The following is a 20,933-nucleotide window of genomic DNA, read 5'->3' as shown; positions in this document are numbered from 1 at the left end:
AGTTCTGATGTCCAAGAGCAGGAGAAGGGTATTAGCACACCACAAGAGAGAAAGAGAGAGAATGAGAGAATTTGCCTTTCACCGTTTTGTTCCATCTGGGCCTCTAGCTCACATTAAGGGTGAATCTTCCCCACTCAGTTCACCAACTCACATGCCAATCTCTTACAAAAAAAAATCCCTGTAGACATACCCAGAAACAATGCTTCATCGGCCATCCAGGCATCCCTCAATCCAGTCAAGTTGACATCTAAAATTAACCATCACAGAGGTGTAGTATTAAATATTTCTTAGTATTTGTCAAGATAAAGAAAACTATAAATAAAAAAGCTTATTTGACTTGATAATTAAATTTCATTTATATGTAAATGCATGTGTTTTGTCATACAAGCAACTGACATCTGTTAGACGATAGGTTCTGGATTACCTTATCAGCTTGCAACAATTTGAGGAATCGCCACACTGACTTCCACAAGGGTTGAACTAGTTTACAGTCCCACCAACAGTGTAAAAGTGTTCCTATTTCTCCACATCCTCTCCAGCACCTGTTGTTTCCTGATTTTTTAATGATCGCCATTCTAACTGGTGTGAGATGGTATCTCATTGTGGTTTTGATTTGCATTTCTCTGATGGCCAGTGATGGTGAGCATTTTTTCATGTGTTTTTTGGCTGCATAAATGTCTTCTTTTGAGAAGTGTCTGTTCATGTCCTTCGCCCACTTTTTGATGGGGTTGTTTGTTTTTTTCTTGTAAATTTGTTGGAGTTCATTGTAGATTCTGGATATTAGCCCTTTGTCAGATGAGTAGGTTGCGAAAATTTTCTCCCATTTTGTAGGTTGCCTGTTCACTCTGATGGTAGTTTCTTTTGCTGTGCAGAAGCTCTTGAGTTTAATTAGATCCCATTTGTCAATTTTGGCTTTTGTTGCCATTGCTTTTGGTGTTTTAGACATGAAGTCCTTGCCCATGCCTATGTCCCGAATGGTAATGCCTAGGTTTTCTTCTAGAGTTTTTATGGTTTTAGGTCTAACATTTAAGTCTTTAATCCATCTTGAATTGATTTTTGTATAAGGTGTAAGGAAGGGATCCAGTTTCAGCTTTCTACATATGGCTAGCCAGTTTTCCCAGCACCATTTATTAAATAGGGAATCCTTTCCCCATTTCTTGTTTTTGTCAGGTTTGTCAAAGATCAGATACTTGTAGATATGTGGCATTATTTCTGACGGCTCTGTTCTGTTCCATTGATCTATATACACCATGGAATACTATGCAGCCATAAAAAATGATGAGTTCATGTCCTTTGTAGGGACATGGATGAAATTGGAAATCATCATTCTCAGTAAACTATCGCAAGAACAAAAAACCAAACACCGCATATTCTCACTCATAGGTGGGAATTGAACAATGAGAACACATGGACACAGGAAGGGGAACATCACACTTCGGGGACTGTTGTGGGGTGGGGGGAGGGGGGAGGGATAGCATTGGGAGATATACCTAATGCTAGATGACGAGTTGGTGGGTGCAGCGCACCAGCATGGCACATGTATACATATGTAACTTACCTGCACATTGCGCACATGTACCATAAAACCTAAAGTATAATAATAATAATAAAAGAAAAAAATAAAAAATAAAAAAAATTTAAAAATAAATAAATAAATAAATAAAAAAAAAACAATTTGAGAAAAAGATTTTGGAATGACATTCTGATGTATTACCCCAACAAAAAACAAAAAGCATTATTTCAGAAAAACAGAAAACTTAAGTCAAATGGTTAAATCAATAATGCAAAATTCATATATGGACTATCACATAACTATTTAAATGATATTTAAAAAGAATCTGTAATAACATGAAAAAACAAATATGATAATGCATGGAAAAAGGTGCAATAAATAGCGTAAAGAGTAGAGATATGGCTTCTTTTTAAAAAGCTAAAATTAGGCTGGGTGCGGTGGCTCACGCTGGTAATCCCAGCACTTTGGGAGGCTGAGGCAGGTGGATCACCTGAGGTCGGGAGTTCGAGACCAGTCTGACCAACATGCAGAAACCCTGTCTCTACTGAAAAAATACAAAATTAGCCGGGCATGGTGGCGCATTCCTGTAATCCCAGCTCCTCAGGAGGCTGAGGCAGGAGAATCACTTCAACCCGGGAGACAGAGGTTTTGCGGTGAGCCTAGAGCGTGCCATTGCACTCGCCAGCCTGGGCAACAAGAGGAAAACTCCATCTCAAAAAAAAAAAAAGCTAAAATTAAAAGATAAATGAGACAATGGACTGGGTTCTTGTTTTTTTTTGTTTTTTTTTTTCTTATTTTTGCTTTAATTTCCACCATTTGCTAACCATTCATTACTTTTACAGCTAAAAAATAAGTTTAGGAGAAAGAATATGGCTTAGTTTTGACTTAATTGGTATGTAAAGAAAACAATTTTCATGGGGCTTAGAGTTGAAAAACTTGGCTTTATGGATCTAGAATAAACTGTTTTGACTGAAATAATTCTGTGCCTTGGCTTGTAAATCACCTTTTTTCTCCCTTGTGGTCTGAAACAGATATAAGAGAGATTGGAGAACTGCGTGCCTGGCAATTGCCTTGCTGAAAGGAAGCCCTCAGCAAAAGTTGATTGATGGTATGCTAAACCCATTACTACTGGCTCTTTTCCCAAAATAAAACAAAACAAACAAAATTAGAGGTTTAAATCTAACCCTACCAAGGACAGTCTCTAAATATCATCCTTGTTCTTACCAGTAGTATTTGCTCTTGAATGTCATAGGGCTAAACATTTGTAGTGGCATTAATTATATTAAATCTGTGATTAATTTATTTTTAATCAAAGGATACAAAATGCTTCTGGAAGGTCTTCTATGTCATAACTAATAGGATTGTCTTTGTTTAAGGTGGGAGCTGGCCAAGCCAGAAAGACAAACCAAGTGACTTTGAGTGGGGGCTTTGTGTCAGAAGGCATCAGTAGACCTGGAGACTGAGTTCAGGCAATCAATCAATCAATCAATCAGGCCTACAGAATGAAACTCCAATTAAAAACTGTGGACACTAAAGTTCAGCTGATTTCTTGGTTGGTAATACTCCATGCATATTGTCACACATCAATGCCACCTGGTCAGTGGTAGAGGACAATAAAAGTTTTCACACTTGGAACCTTCTCAGACTGTGTCCTTTTTGTCTCTTCCTTTGGCCAATTTTCATTTGCATTATTTCCCTGTGATAAACTGTAACCATAAGTATAATAGCTTTCAGTGACTTCTATGAATACTTCTAGCAAATTATCAAACGTGAAGGTGGTTTTGGAACCTCCCAAACTTTCAGTTAGTGTTGGAAGTAGGAGCACTCTTGGGGACTGTGCCCTCAAACTTTGTAGTTTGACTAACTCCAGGCACATAGATAATTTGAATGTGGCCAAATTTGGCCCTCAGGCCATAGTTTGCCAGCCCTCTTCTAGCTCATTAAAATAGCCATACAGCATCAATTTACATATAATTTGTTGTGACTCATGTAAAATTCACAATTGTGCGCAAAGAAGCAGTAATACTCTACCACTCTGCAATTGTCAAAATGTACAGATATTGTATATATACAAAGAGTAGTTGAACTGCAACATTTTTGTGACAAAGCTGATGCTGAACAATATATATAATATTATATTTTAATATTATATAATTTATATATAATGTTATATTTTGCATATTATATATGTTTTATATATGTATATATATAATATATATAGTATTTGCACTCCCCTCTTTGCTGCCCATCTCTAATTAGGTTCTTAAAACATGCCTTTGAAGAACTACAGTACTTTGTAAATCAAATTGTTTCCCACAGTGCTATTGTAGTAAGCAAATAATCCGCTCAGCATGTGTTTAGGAGTATTAAGCAACATAAAAGGAATCCTGATATGCCAAAAAAATCACAGAAAGCACTGGACTATTAACAATCTTGAGTGTTCTAGAATTTTCCTAGGAAACAGGAGGAATTTGTACCTTTGATCCATAAATGGAGACTCCAAACAACATCTGCTTTTGACATTTAAACATTAGTCTACATGTCTTGATGGCCAGCAAGTCCCTCCAATCTTGTCAAAGATGTTACAGGAAAAAATCATATGGGCAGCAGGCTGCATTCATTTTAATTGTAGTTTTCTTTTTTTTTTTTTTTTTGTTTTTTTTTTTGTTTGTTTTTTTTTTTCTTATTTATTTATTTTTTTTAATTTCTGAAGTATTTATTGATCATTCTTGGGTGTTTCTCGGAGAGGGGGATATGGCAGGGTCCTAGGATAATAGTGGAGAGAAGGTCAGGAGATAAACACATGAACAAAGGTCTCTGGTTTTCCTAGGCAGAGGACCCTGCGGCCTTCTGCAGTGTTTGTGCCCCTGAGTACTTGAGATTAGGGAGTGGTGATGACTCTTAAAGAGCATGCTGCCTTCAAGCATCTGTTTAACAAAGCACATCTTGCACCACCCTTAATCCATTTAACCCTGAGTTGACACAGCACATGTTTCAGAGAGCAGGGGGCTGGGGGAAAGGCCATAGATCAACAGCATCCCAAGGCAGAAGAATTTCTCCTAGTCAGAACAAAATGGAGTCTCCTATGCCCACCCCTTTCTACACAGACACAGCAACAATCTGATCTCTCCTTCCTTTCCCCACACTTCCTCCCCTTCTCTTCAACAAAACCGCCATCGTCCTCATGGCCCGCTCCCGATGGTCGCTGTCTCTTCGGAGCTGTTGGGTACACCTCCCAGACAGGGCAGCCGGGCAGAGGCGCTCCTCACCTCCCAGACAGGGCGGCTGGGCAGAGGCGCCCCTCGCTTCCCAGACGGGGCCGCCCGGGCAGAGGCGCTCCTCTCCTCCCAGACGGGGCGGCCGGGCAGAGGCGCTCCTCACTTCCCCGACGGGGCCGCCCGGGCAGAGGCGCTCCTCGCTTCCCAGACGGGGCCGCCCGGGCAGAGGCGCTCCTCAGTTCCTCCCAGACCGGGTGGCAGCCGGGCAGAGGCGCTCCTCACCTCCCAGACGGGGCGGCCGGGCAGAGGCGCTCCTCACTTCCCCGACGGGGCGGCCGAGCAGAGGCGCTCCTCACTTCCCAGAGGGGGCGGCCGAGCAGAGGCGCTCCTCAATTCCCAGAGGGGGCGGCCGGGCAGAGGCGCTCCTCACTTCCCAGACGGGGCGGCCGGGCAGAGACGCTCCTCACTTCCTCCCAGATGGGGTGGCGGCCAGGCAGAGGCGCTCCTCACCTCCCAGACAGGGCGGCCGGGCAGAGGCGCTCCTCACTTCCCAGACTGGGCAGCCGGGCAGAGGCGCTCCTCACCTCCTAGACGGGGCGACCAGGCAGAGGCGCTCCTCACTTCCCAGACGGTGTGGCGGCCGGGCAGAGGTGCTCCTCCCTTCCCAGATGGGGCAGCCAGGCAGAGGCGCTCCTCACTTCCCAGACGGTGTGGCGGCCGGGCAGAGGTGCTCCTCCCTTCCCAGATGGGGCAGCCAGGCAGAGGCGCTCCTCACTTCCTCCCAGACGGGGTGGCGGCCAGGCAGAGGCGCTCCTCACTTCCCAGAGGGGGCGGCCGGGCAGAGGTGCTCCTCACTTCCTCCCAGACGGGGTGGCAGCCGGGCAGAGGCACTCCTCACCTCCCAGACGGGGCGGCCGGGCAGAGGTGCTCCTCATCTCCCAGACGGGGCGGCCGGGCAGAGGTGCTCCTCATCTCCCAGACGGGGCAGCCGGGCAGAGGTGCTCCTCACTTCCTCCCAGACGGGGTGACGGCCGGGCAAAGGCACTCCTCACCTCCCAGACGGGGCGGCCGGGCAGAGGCGCTCCTCACCTCCCAGACGGAGTGGTCAGGCAGAGGCGCTCCTCACTTCCCATATGGGGTGGCGGCCGGGCAGAGGCGCTCCTCACTTCCCAGATGGGGCAGCCGGGCAGAGGTGCTCCTCACTTCCTCCCAGACGGGGTGGCAGCCGGGCAGAGGCGCTCCTCACCTCCCAGACGGGGTGGCCAGGCAGAGGCGCTCCTCCCTTCCCAGACGGAGTGGCCAGGCAGAGGCGCTCCTCACCTCCCAGAGTGGGCGGCCGGGCAGAGGTGCTCCTCACTTCCTCCCAGACGGGGTGGCGGCCAGGCAGAGGCGCTCCTCACCTCCCAGACGGGGCGGCCGGGCAGAGGCACTCCTCACCTCCCAGAGTGGGCGGCCGGGCAGAGGCGCTCCTCACTTCCCAGAGTGGGCGGCCGGGCAGAGGCGCTCCTCACTTCCCAGAGTGGGCGGCCGGGCAGAGGCGCTCCTCACTTCCCATAGGGGGTGGCAGCCGGGCAGAGGCGCTCCTCACTTCCCAGATGGGGCAGCTGGGCAGAGGTGCTCCTCACTTCCTCCCAGACGGGGTGGCGGCCAGGCAGAGGCGCTCCTCACTTCCTCCCAGACGGGGTGGCGGCCAGGCAGAGGCGCTCCTCACCTCCCAGACGGGGCGGCCGGGCAGAGGCACTCCTCACCTCCCAGAGTGGGCGGCCGGGCAGAGGCGCTCCTCACTTCCCAGAGTGGGCGGCCGGGCAGAGGCGCTCCTCACTTCCCATAGGGGGTGGCAGCCGGGCAGAGGCGCTCCTCACTTCCCAGATGGGGCAGCTGGGCAGAGGTGCTCCTCACTTCCTCCCAGACGGGGTGGCGGCCAGGCAGAGGCGCTCCTCACCTCCCAGACGGGGCGGCCGGGCAGAGGCACTCCTCACCTCCCAGACGGGGCGGCTGGGCAGAGGCGCTCCTCACCTCCCAGAAGGGGCGGCTGGGCAGAGGCGCTCCTCACTTCCCATATGGGGTGGCAGCCGGGCAGAGGCGCTCCTCACTTCCCAGACGGGGTGGCGGCCAGGCAGAGGCGCTCCTCACTTCCCAGATAGGGCAACAGGGCAGAGGCGCTCCTCACTTCCTCCCAGACGGGGCGGCCGGGCAGAGGTGCTCCTCATCTCCCAGACGGGGCAGCCGGGCAGAGGCGCTCCTCACTTCCTCCCAGACGGGGTGGCAGCCGGGCAGAGGCGCTCCTCACATCCCAGATGATGGGCGGCCGGGCAGAGGCGCTCCTCACTTCCCAGATAGGGCGGCCGGGCAGAGGGGCTCCTCACATCCCAGACGATGGGCGGCCAGGCAGAGACGCTCCTCACTTCCTAGACGGGGTGGCGGTGGGGCAGAGGCTGTAATCTTAGCACTTTAAGAGGCCAAGGCAGGAGGCTGGTAGGTGGAGGTTGCAGAGAGCCGAGATCACACCACTGCACTCCAGCCTGAGCACCATTGAGCATTGAGTTAGCGAGACTCCGTCTGCAATCCCAGCACCTCGGGAGGCCGTGGCAGGCAGATCACTCGAGGCCAGGAGCTGGAGACCAGCCCGGTCAACACGGCGAAACCCCGTCTCCACCAAAAATACAAAAACCATTCAGGCGTGGCGGCGCGCGCCTGCAATCCCAGGCACTCGGCAGGCCAAGGCAGGAGAGTCACAGGAGCCCGAGGCAGGGAGGTTGCAGCAAGCCGAGATCCCGGCAGTACAGTCCAGCTTCGGCAACAGAGGGAGACCGAAAAAAGAAGGAGAGGGAGACCGAAAAAAGAGGGGAGAGGGAGAGGGAGAGGGAGAGGGAGAGGGAGAGGGAGAGGGAGAGGGAGAGCTGTAGTTTTCTTTTGGTGTAGCAAAAGTCAATGTTCTGTTCTTGTCATATTCTTTCTCAATATTAGACATTTTCAAAAAGGTAATAATCTTGTAATTTTATTATAGTTATCAACCATGGGTAATTTATTCCTTCAAATGAATTTTCTATGGCATTAATAAGTCTAAAGTACCGCAAGCTACTACCATTTAATTGCCAAGTTATTCTAGCTGGCATGAGTGACTCTTTCTACGTGACTGACTTACTCTAACTAAAATATCTACTGGACAGATAGCCAATCCCTCCTATAATATTAGAATATCTGCCCATTCCTTAACCAATTTCCTCCCCTTGGAATATTATGGAGAAGCTGTTTCACATCGGCAATAACATCCACTTGCACTTTAGCTATTGCCTGGCATATGACAAATACTCTCCACTCAGCCATGATGCCCACTCAATTTTCTGACAACTACTATTAAGTTGACTTCAGAGGACAGGGAAGAATGGGGGAAACTCACACTCCTACGTGATTTTGTTTTAGCTATGAAAACAGGCCCATTCCTTAGAGCTACACAACTTAGATAACAATCGACAGCAGGACTTAAAATTTTACTTGAAAATATTAAAGGGGAATTAAAACATACAAAAGAAAAAATATAAAATGGAAATTTAGATATTTGTCCTAGAGTCGATTAGCCATTGCCTTGCACTGAGATCCCTTGCAACCATTTCTCTTTTTTGCCTTTAGTATGTCACAAATGACCAATGCCATCTTGTCTTTCACAGTCATGAAACTTTATCATGTTCTTCTTACCCGGTCAGGGCCCACTACCACCAACCAAGAGGGAGGATGAAGTCCTCTCTTCTCCTAGTTCAAGGCCTTCTTTATTTCTTCCTCCAAAAAATTGACAATGGGTCTACCATTTTCTTTGAGATTTCCCCATCTTCATTCCCAGGGATCCTTTGTTCTCCATAACCTATACAAAGTAAACCCAGTAGTTGACAGTACATTTCCCAAACTTGGGCTCATCCAATTATAAATGGCATCATATGTGAGACATTAACCATCCAGCCTGTGGTAAGCAGCCACGGTCCAGGGCAGTTTCATTTCAGTCTTTCTTTCAGTACGCAGTGAGGAGGAAATTAGACCTACGTGTTCCCTCTGGCCTGGTCCTAGTCTCATGATTTCCTGTGAGGAAATAACTGAATAAAAAGGCACTCATCTCTCAGAAACAATTATTTTTGAATTAGTAGAATGATTTTTTCCCTTTAACTCTGTAGTGTCCTCATTCTAGAAAGACATAATGCAATTTATTTGTTAAACAAAATTTAATAACTCAATCACAAACATCTGCTTTCCATTTGGTGTGTCCATAAGAAAAATGGCAAGGTACTTGTTTAAAGCAATATGATTTTAAAAGTTCACCAAAGTACCCAGACTCAGGAAAAAGAGGAGGGTGATTCCAGATTCAAGCACAAATTTCAACTTCTATGGATGCAAAAGCTGCTTACCGCCTTCCCACACGGTTTTCAAGTTTCAGCAGTTTCCCTGAGGCACCAGTTACACTGGTGTGTGATTATGTCCCTGCTGAGCCTCGGTTGGCTGAATTCTCTAGTGGCTTAGTTGTCCAGAAGGTCAGTTAGTGCTACAGAGAATCCAAAGTCCAGAAACCCTAGTTATAGTAAGGAACATGTTTATGTTTTCTGTTTCAAATAGTACATACTTCTTTCCTAACAATATTCTATTTAATTTATTCTGCTTAAAAATGCTCATAACACACTTTCACCATAGAGATGGCTGAAAATACAGCCACATTGATATTGTATGGATTAGTAAAACGACATATGTGTAAATGAAACAGACATATTATTAAGTGGAAACTATTGAAAATTAAGCACTATTATATTTGGAGAGCAATTATAGTAGTGTAGACTATGTAAGGCCCTCAGTGTGGTCCAGTTTGTCTATGAAAGAGCTTCTTGGACCATAATATGTCTACTTTTTTAGTCATTATAAAGAAACATTGTCAAGACCAACACCATAAAATATAATTTTTTAAAAAGCACTTTTGGGGGTTTATAGATTAGTTTTCTCTTTTCTAATTCATTTAGGTCTACAATTTTATTATAATTTTTCTTTTTTGAGACAGGGTCTCACTCCTTTGCCCAGGCTAGAGTGCAGTGGTATGATCACAGCTCACGGCAGCCTCAACTTTCAAGATTGAGGAGTTTCTCCCACCTCAGCCTGCCAAGTAGTTGGGACTACAGGTGTGTGCCACCATGCCTGGCTAATTTTCTGTATTTTTTGTAGAGATAGGGTTTTGCCATACTGCCCAGGCTGGGCTTGAACTCCTGGGCTCAAACTGCTGGGATTACAGGCATAAGCCACCCTGTCTGGCCTAATTTTTTTAATTTTGCAATTTTTTTCACATTCTTAAGATGATGCTTAGATTTTAATTTTTTAAATAGTAAAAGCATTTGCATCTATAAATTGGCCCCTAAATATAGGAACAGTTTCATGTGTTTTATTATCATTAATGTTCAAATGATCTGTAATTTCCAGTTTAATCTTCTTTTTTTCTGACCCAATAGTTATTTAAAAGAGTGTTTTTTTTATTTTAAAGTGGTAAATTTAGTGCATTTTGAGATCTGAAAATGTAGCTGATATAAATTATACCTTCTACAATATTTTGTTTTTGGCTTACAATATAATTTATTTGGAAACCTTTGTGTCAGTGTGAAAAAGATAATTATTCACTGTTTACATGGTACATATATGATTTTTAAATAAAATACCGTGTATTACTCATGCTCAATGGGCTCAACACAGATTTGAATTGGTAGAGGAATGAAGAATCAATCAGTGAATTGAAGGAATGAATCGATTGAGATTACCCAGTCTAAGGAATGAAAAAGAGAGAGAGAGAACGAAGTAAAATGAATAGATCCTGAGATGCCTATGGACACCATCAAACACACCAACTTACACTTAATGAGAGTCTTTAAAAGATAGAAAAAAAAATACAAAGTAACGAAAACCTAACCAAATTTGTTGAAAAACATTAATCTACACACCCAAGAAGTGCAATAAAATCCAAGCAGAATAAGCTCAAAGAGATCTAAACCTAGACACATCATAGGCAAATTGTCAAAAGGCAATGAGAAAATCTAGAAAGCAGCAAGGGAAAAAGTGACTCAAGTACAAGGAATATTCAATATAATGTACAGTTTACTTCTCATCAGAAACTATGGAGGCCAGAAGGCAGTGGGATGACAGATTCAAGATGCTGAAAGACAGTCAAACAAGAATTCCAGTGGCTCACGCCTGTAATCCCAGAACTTAGGGAGGCCAAGGTGGGTGGATCACTAGAGGTCAGGAGTTCAAGGCTAGCCTGGCCAACATGGTGAAACCCCGTCTCTAATTAGCTGGGCATGGTTGTGGGCACCTGTAATCCCAGCTACCCGAGAGGCTGAGGCACAAGAATCACTTGAACCTGGGAGGTAGAAGTTGCAGTGAGCCGAGATCGCACCATTGCACTCCAGCACCACTGCACTCCAACCTGCATGATAGTGCAAGACTCCATTTCAAAAAAAAAAAAAAAAAAGACTGTTGACTAAGAATTCTATGTCCAGCAAAACTATTCTTTAAAAATGAGGGCCAGGCGTGGTGGCTCATGCCTGTAATCCCAGCACTTTGGGAGGCTGAGGTGGGTGGATCACGAGGTCAAGAGATTGAAACCATCCTGGCCAACATGGTGAAACTCCGTCTCTACTAAAAATACAAAAATTACCTAGGCATGATGGTGCATGCCTGTAGTCCCAGCTACTTGGAGACTGATGCAGGAGAATCGCTTGAACCTGGGAGGCGGAGCTTGCAGTGAGCCAAGATGGTGCCACTGCACTCCAGCCTGGTGACAGAGTGAGACTCCATCTCAAAAAAAGAGGAATATTTCTATATACAAAAAGGGAAAACAGAATGAAAAGGATGAAATTAACTTGCTCAATGGCTATATGGCTGTTTTTCTCCAAGTTACTCCATCACTGATATTAACTTATGTAAGACACACTTTCAGACTTTTTGTTTTCTTAAGACATTTAGCTCTCTGTGGTAGATACGAAGATTCCCTGCACAGATGCCTCTTCAAGAAAGACTTGATGCCCGGCAATGAGCAGGCAGTCAGCAGATGTCTTTAGTGATGAGGTTTTTCCAGAGAACTGCTTTGCCCAAAATCTTCCTCTTCCTGTGGCTGTGTGCATCTGATGACTATGTGAGGGTGTAATAAAGTCTTGGCCACTTGGTACTATTCTCTCAGCATTCTGTGCCAGATCAGATGAGGCTTTTCGAATCTGCATAGCAGCTCTACTTCTCCCTTCACCCAGTCCCACATCCTTCCCTTCCCTTTCTCTTCTTTCTTTCTTTCTTTTTCTTTCCTTCTTTTCTTTTCTTTTCTTTCTTTCTTTCTTTCTTTCTTTCTTTCTTTCTTTCTTTCTTTCTTTCTTTCTTTCTTTCTTCCTTTCTTTCTTTCTTTCTTCCTTTCCTGTCTTTCTCTCTCTTTTTCTTTCTTTCTTTCTTTTTCTTTCTTTCTCTCTCTCTCTTTCTGTCTTCTTTCCTTCTTTCTTTCTTTCTTTTTTTTGTTTTGACACCGTCTTGCTCTGTCGCCCAAAATGAAGTGCAGTGGCACAATCTCAGTTCACTGCAACCTCTGCCTCCCTGGTTCAAGTGATCTTCCTACCTCAGGCTGTCAAATAGCTGGGACCACAGGTGCCCACTACCACACATGGCTATTTTTTTTTTTTTTTTTTTTTTTGTAGAGACAGGGTGTCATCATGTTGCCCAGGCTGGTCTTGAACTCCTGGACTCAGGCAATCAGCCCGCCTTGGCTTCCTAAAGTGCTAGGATTACAGGTGTGAGCCACCACACCTGGCCCCTTCCCTTACTTTTCGTAAGTGTTGATTCCTAATAAAACATCTAGCTTCCAAAGCTCTGCCTTGCTCTTTGCTTCTAGAGAACTAAACCTGTAACACAATCAGTGTCTTTTACCTTCAGGCACAAGGGGAAGACAGAAGGCCAATAATCTTGTTCTGTTCAACAAAGACAATTTATAAGTATTTATGTCTTCTAGAAAACGGGATGTCAATTTAAGTTTTTATTACCAGGGGAACACATTGTTATTATAAACACCAGTTTACAACCTGTTAAGGACTAGGAATTGCTTTCACAGGCCATAGCAACAATCTCTGATCTCCAGATGTCCAACAGGGAGTGTAGCCAACCAGAGTCAGCAACCGACTGCCCAGCCCAGCCTCTTGTTTTATAAATACAGCTTTATTGGAACACACCTATCCACATTGGTACACATATTGTCTATGTCTGCTTTCACACTACAACACCAGAGCTGAGTAGTCTCAGTAGAGACCATAGAGCCTGCAAGCCAAAAATATTTACTATCTGATCTTTTAAGAAAAAAGTTGCATTATGTCTTTCTAGAATGAGGGCACTACAGAGTTAAAGGGAAAAAAAATCTACTAATTCAAAAATAATTTATTCATTTCTTTCTTCGACTAATAGTTACTACAGGTAAATCACAGCTTGACGTTTGGCACAAGACCTTTGAAATATTTAAAAATAATACACATAACTGTTTTTAACAGTTTGCCTGTACCTACTAGTAGTGACTGAGCTTTTAGTCTGGGCAAAGCAGATTGCCATATACCATTCTCAAGAGTGTGTGTGCTTTCCCTGAAACGGGGTTAGAAAATATGTGAAGTCGTTGATTTGATGTGTGACCACGCTGCTTCAGTCCTATGTCACATCTCTCTGGCATTGTTATCTTTGCATCTTTGGGAGAGTGCTAATCCACCGTGTATAATGATCATAATTTTTCTTTTCCTTTCTTTTCCCTTGTTTTTTTTTTTTTTTTTTTTTTTTTTTTTTTTTCTGAGACAGAGTATCGCTCTGTCACCCAGGCTGGAGTGCAGTGGTGCAATCCCAACTCACCACAACCTCTGCCTCCCCAGGTCAAGCAATTCTCCTGCCTCAGCCTCCCAAGTAGCTGGAGCCACAGGCGCCCACCACCACACCTGGCTAATTTTTGTATTTTTAGTAGAGATGGGATTTTACCATGTTGGCCAGGCTGATCTTGAACACCTGACCTCAAGTGATCCGCCCACCTCAGCCTCCCAAAGTGCTGAGATTACAGGCATAAGTCACCACACCCAGCCAATGATCATACTTTTTCATGTTATATCTTCTTTTCCCAAAACCTATTTATATACCAGTAAATCAAACTGTGCTACGACACTGCTTTTTCATTTGATTCTGATTCTACATAATAATTTCCCATTTGAAACAACAATTATTTTATCAAGAAGAAACAGCTGCAAACACAGCAATTCCTCTGAACTACCATTAACTGAATGTTCCCTGCTGTCAAGCCAGATGCTTAGCAGTGAGTACTGAGCTTTCTTTTTAAATGTGCAGGAAGCAGGGAGATGAGCTGCCTGGCTGCACCGCCCCGTGGTGGGAGTCCTGGGCCCAGACCCTCTGCTGTGCACTGCAGAACTAGAGACAGAATGCCCTTCTCATCACTCCCTGTCTTTGACCCTATTCTTCCTGGACCTCCTGCCCCAACTTCTTCAGTAAGTTCTCTGAAGCCAGTTGCATAATTTGAGTTCTATTGTCCATATCTAGTATTCCAGAAAATTGTAGTGTTATAAAAAGTTAACAGGGTCAAAATTATTAATGCCTGTGTGTTCACAGCTTTTTTCCCTTTCCCTTCAAGCTAAGTGAAATTATGGAGTTGCTCATCCTCTAGGTATTTTTCTATTTACCTTTCTCATGGGCCTTATTAGAAAGACAGGGGCGGGGGAAGAAAGTCTTGAGCAGCCAACACTGGATTGTGGTGGCAGTTTTAGGTTAGTAGTTGACAGTGAGGAGAGGGACTTTTCAGGAGTAACTACATCCATATAAAAAATAATTGAGAATGCAGAGGTAGTAGACAGAGGATTTTTCAATATGTTAGTTGTGCCTGCAAAAAATAATGAGATTTATAAAGATAAAAATAACAGGTAAATGTTTTGAGCTAGGGGAGGAAGGGGATGGAGAGATGAGTAGGAGTGTGAGGATGTTAATGCTTTTATCTTTCAAAGTAAGGAGTCACTGATGATACATACAATCAAAACGTCACTTTATAAAAAGTGCAACAATGCAGTCTTTTCATATTTTGGAGTATTTAGAATTCTTCAGGAAATAATGTATCTTATGGTGATAGAGGAATATTTATTTGAAGTTCAACCATTCCTTTAATTTCTCTTCTTTTAAATTCAAGTAAGTTTAATTTTAAGATGTTTATATAAATGGCATGACCCCATGCTTATAAAGGTATTCTTTCTATCTGTATGTATGCTTAGAAGAACGTGTATATATACACAGTATAAAGCTAATGTATATTATTCTAAAGCTAATCATGGTCATTTCTGGGTGGTAGATTTGAGGTGATTTTCAAACTTTTATTTTTGTGCAATTCTGTTGTTTGAATTCCTGTAAGTCAGTCAATAAACTAATTTTTCTTTTAAAAATGTGAAAAATATGCCAATATAATAATAGTGGTTTGTTTTATATGGTGTGAATATGGATGATAATGACTATGATATTGATGATTTTTGAGACAGGGTCTCACTATGTTGCCCAGGCTGGAGTGCAGTGGCTAATCACAAGCTTTGCCATGGCACACTACAGCCTGAAATTCCTTGGCTCAAGTGAGCCTCCTGCCTCTTCTTCCTGAATAGCTGGGACTACAGGCACATGGCAATTATTATTTTTCTTTGTGCTTTTCTGTATTTTCTAACTTTCTAACAATAAAAATTATAAAATAAAATAATACAAATATACAACATCGCTATTATGCTTTCCATGTTAATATTTTTTTATTCCATGGCAGCTTTATGAAGATGTTAATAGTAAAGCATGTTTTTTCATAGGATGTTTCAACCAAAACTCTTTTTTATAGACATGCATAAAAAGTACCATGGACCAAGATAAATCATTATTTGTCTAAAGATTAGCATAGGCAGACTTAAATAGCAGCAATAATTGCTGTGTCTAAGAAAAAAACTCCAAGGAGGGCACACTTGGTCCAGTTAGGGCCAAGTTAGGGGATTTCAGAACGCCCATGAAAATTGCCCAGCGATCAAAGAAAGGATGAATAATAAATGACTAACAGAATCAAATATCTAACGTGTAATATGTACAAGTAACCATTTTCAAGCCTCAGGACTCTATTCTATAAAATAAACATAATGATTTCTTTCTAGATTAAGTAACATTAGGAGGTTGAGAGCATGCTGCATGGTTAAATTCAGGTTCTCAAGATAGGTGTGTTATTGTTCAAGAACAGTACTCTTATGAGCAGTAGACACTTCGAGATCTTTATCAAACATGGTTCAGGATCTACCGTCTTCCATGAATTAACATTCTGTATTGTCAATATATTATTTCCAAAACATAATGTAAATGTATGCAAAAGGAAATATAAATATATAAATAGAAAAAAACCCTCAGTTTTCTTTGTATTCTCCTCTACTCTTTTTTCTTTCTTCACTCATTAAAAAATGTTTCTCAGGCCAGGCATGGTGGCTCATGCCTGTAATCCCAGCACTTTGGGAGGCCAAGGCGGGCAGATCACGAGGTCAGGAGTTCGAGACCAGCCTGGCCAACGTGGTGAAACCCAGTCTCTACTAAGGATAAAAAAAAATTAGCCGGGCATGGTGGCGCGTGCCTGTAATCCCAGCTACTCAGGAGGCTGAGGCAAGAGAATCGCTTGAACCCAGGAGGCAGAGGTTGCAGTGAGCTGAGATCATGCCATTGCACTCCAGCCTGGGTGACAGGGCAAGACTCCATCTCAAAAAATAAATAAATAAATAAATAAATAAAAATCTTTCTCTTTTCTCATTTTTCCATAATTTTTTCCTTGCAGATTCATTTATTTCTAGCTCTTTTTTTTTCTTTTTTTTTTTTAGATGGAGTCTTGCTCTGTCACCCAGGCTGTAGTGCAATGGCATCATCTCCACTCATCACCACCTCTACCTTCTCGGTTCAAGTGATTCTCCTGTCTCAGCTTCCCGAGTAGCTGGGATTACAGGCACGTGCCACCACACCTGGCTAATTTTTTTAGTAGAGAGGGGTTTCCCCATGTTGGCCAGGCTGGTTTCAAACTCCCGACCTCGTGATCCACCCTCTTTGTCCTCCCAAAGTGCTGGTATTACAGGCGTGAGCCACCATGCCCGGCCTTATTTCAGCTCTTTTTAACCAGTATCTTTCTCTTAAGTAAATGTGCGCTTTTTTCTGATTTTCTTTTAAATATTCGTCTCTGTAGAAACCTCACTAAAATTAAACATAATTAGTTTAAATGCAATCTCTGTGTAACATTATTTGCTAGAGTGAGAGATTCCTGGAGAACCATCCATTCCAATACTGTCTAGATGGAAAACTGACACTCAGATTGGCTTTCTACCCTCCACTCCTCACAGACAATCTACAAGCGGTGCTGTGGCTTCTGTCTCCCTCCCCTCTCTCATAGCCTCCCCCTTAAACACACACCCAGTACCACTGCCCTCCTTCAGTGAACTGCCATTCTTGCAAATGTGCTCTCCTCTTGTCCAGTCTCTGTGCTCTCTCTCACAGCTGCAAGATGAAGTTTTTCAAAAGCTAATCTGGCCTTTTTGCAGCCTTGTTTTAAAATCCTTGAATAGCTCTCCATTATCTACAGGGTAAAGTCCAAGCATCTGGTACAATAAGTCCGTTATTACGGGACACCTATATATTTCTCTAAGCCCCATTAGTCTTGAAATCACCCTCTCATCCCCTATATTCAGCAATTTCAGTCCCCCTATAACACTCTGGTACTGTGCAATGAACAGATCTAGGTCTTTGCTTATACTTTTCCCTCTGCCTACCACGAACCAATTCATATTTTAAGTTTAGTTTTAGGCTGGTATGGTGGCTTATGCCTGTAATCCCAGCCCTTTGGGAGCCCAAGGCAGACAGATCACCTCAGGGCCAGGAGTTCGAGACCAGCCTGGCCAACATGGTTAAACCCCGTCTCTACTAAAAATACAAAAATTAGCCAGGTGTGGTGGCACACACCTGTAATCCCAACTACCTGGGAGACTGAGGCAGGAGAATCACTTGAACCCAGTAGATGGAGGTTGCAGTGAGCCAAGATCATGCCACTGCACTCCAGCCTAGGTGACAGAGCAAGACCATTTCTCAAAAAAAAAAAAAAAAAGATAGTTTCAAAGGACTATATGAAGGATGTTTCATCTCACCAGAAGTAAGGGAAGTAGAAACTAAAACAATACATTTTCCACTATCTGACCACAAAAATGTTCAACAATTGACAACATTCTCACCGGGTAAATGTGTAGAGAAACAGGCACTCTTCTACCAAATTGGTGGAAGTGCATATCGCTACATGGGTGTTGGAGAACAGTGTGACAGCATTTATCATAATTTTAATTTAATAATTCCACTCAGGTATATAGTCTACAGACATACACATGTACATAAATATGTCTGTAGGTGTTCATTTCAGTATTTATAATAGTGCCAATTTGGGAGAAAATTCTAAGTTTTTATCCATAGGAAATTGGCTAAAAAAAAAATGATATTTCCAACTCCTGGATTTTGATATAGAAGAACTATAATGAAACGATCCCTATGATAAACTGTTAAGTGAAATAAAAAACTGAAAACAGTATTTATTTTATCGTTTGTATATAATTAATATGAATATACATACATAAATACACAAAGGCATATATATATGAACATAGGTAGATGTACAGAAAAAGTTCTGCACACATACAAAGTGTTAAAAGTACTACCTCAAAGTAGAAGAATAACGGGAGCAGGGTAAAGAAAGACTTCTACTATTTATATACTTTTGTATTTCAGTATTTTACATAATTAAGAGGCATTCATACATAACTGGTTAAGAAAATATGTACACCATTTTTTATTATTATTATTATTTTTGAGACGGAGTCTCGCTCTGTCATTCAGGCTAGAGTGCAATGGTGTGATCTCAGCTCACTGCAATCTCCGCCTCCTGGGTTCAAGTGATTCTCCTGCCTCAGCCTCCTGAGTAGGTGGGATTACAGGCACGCGCCACCACACCCAGCTAATTTTTGTATTTTTAGTAGAAACAGGGTTTCACCACGTTGGCCAGGCTGGTCTTGAACTCCTGACCTCAAGTGATCTGCCCGCCTCAGCCTCCCAAAGTGCAGGGGTTACAGGCTATACACCACTTTTTAAAGTTTTGAGCAAGGTTTAGCCCAATCAGAAGTGAGAGAAGGGTGTTGTAGGAAGCGGGAACAGAATGCATAAAGGAGACAAAAGAACAAAGCTCCAGCATTTCCTCCTCTGTAGACCTTCCTCCCCATGCTCGTCCATTCCTCCATTCACTGCTACTGCCCTGGGCCCCACCAAATCCTGTAGGTACTCCTAACGCAGAAGCTATAACAATTAATGGCACTTATCTATTTACAAATATGACTCCTCCAACCAGACTGTAAGCTACTTGTAACCCTAGCTCCTAGGACACTGCCATGGAAAGAAAAGGTGGGCATCTGGGAAATTGATAAATGAGCAAATAAATTAATGGATGTATAGTAGATGGATGGATATAGAGTCTTCATTAGAAAAGTTTGGTTGTTAAAGTGCAAAATAATTCCAATATACGGCACTTTTCCCCCCTTGTGTTGGGGGTAATGATAAATAGCACAGTTTTCAATGACTTGGGGGTCAAAAATATTCTGGGCTAACAACAGCCTAAACCTCTGTAATATTTAGTCACATGAATTCAAAAGGAGCAACACTCTAACGAAGACTCAAATATGACATTAAACACGAGCACTGATGACATACTAAAACAAAGTATGGACTTGTGAATTCATGTAGCCTTTAATATGCTTTTTATATCATTTATTGCTGCTTCCACCACTCCATTACATGGAGAACGAGTCTCTAAATTGCACTTACATGTTCTCAAAGCTATACTGAAATTGTAGTACAAATGCTTTAATATTAAACATCTGAAATTTTATTTTCTGAAAGTGTTTTTTGCTCACTTAATTAGTTTAACCAAAGAGACTAATTACCACTTGGTTTTCATTATAATTTTGATAATTATTGTCCTGAAGTTTTCCTCCCAGGCACATAGTATGTGCTGGTTTCATTATTCATTTCCTAATACCCCTTGAGATAAATTTACAAATGATTTACATCTGGAAATCCCTTATGTACTTTTTAACAAGTGATAGATTTTTAACCCCTAAACCTCAAGAAAACCACCTCAGAAAGATCTTTACTGGCTACACGCTGTGCTTCTCTAAGAGCTACTGTCACCACACTAGGGTGAGTATTTCACATGCTAGTAAGTGAAAAAACAGACATAGGATTTGTATGTTAAAATAGTCCCACCTCTCTTCTAATTGTGAAAACTTTGTTGTGTGGGAAGATGATATTTTACGGAATTATGTTGTAGTCAAGATGAGTCAGCCTGTTTTGGTTGTTACCATTTATGGGGCAACTGTGAGTCCAGGCAGTGGCTTGTTGCGTAGCTTGGTGCTTTATCTGGGAGTATTCAGGCAACTGGGAAGACTAGATTCAAATACTACTTTGTTCACAAGAGAATTACCTCCATTTGAAAGCTGTTCACTGATTTTGAATGTTAGGTATTTGTGTTAGGAGTGATTTTTGCGAAATTTTCCCCTAGTGTGAGCTCCAGGGCGGACATGGGGGATGGAGTGGGTTAGGAACAGTTTGGTCAGCTCAAGGGCCAGTCTCAAAGGGGCTCAGGACCCAACTATATTGCATATGTATACAAATTCTCTGTAAAGATCTTAAGTTTGTTGGCCCTTTGGAGAAAGGGGAGGACGGAAAAAGTGTTTTCACTCTAGGCAGTAGGAACTGGCTCTTGGCAACACTGCACAGTTCAAATCTTTCTTCTTCAGTAAGGTCTATCCCAATTATACTCCATCTTCATAACTTGATGATGCACAACAGTGCTGTCCAATAAACTTTCTGACATCAGGACCCACTCCATAACTTGCCAGTCCCAGTGCCAGATAAAAATGCACAACCTCTTGTTAAAAAATTATTACAACGACTCAAGACAACAACAGCAAGGTGTTAACCAAGCCTGGATCCTCGTAGGCTTGGGGCTCTGTGAAACTACACATCACATGTCCATGAAGGTGGTCCTGCTTGCAATGCTGGAACCGTTTTATTTGCACTGTTCAAATATGGTAAACACTAGC

The sequence above is a fragment of the Pongo abelii genome, chromosome 4, assembly GCF_028885655.2.
Source record: "Pongo abelii isolate AG06213 chromosome 4, NHGRI_mPonAbe1-v2.0_pri, whole genome shotgun sequence".
NCBI classification, from domain to species: Eukaryota; Metazoa; Chordata; class Mammalia; order Primates; family Hominidae; genus Pongo; species Pongo abelii.
The sequence above is the reverse complement of the archived record's forward strand: the minus strand, read 5'-3'. Positions refer to the sequence as shown.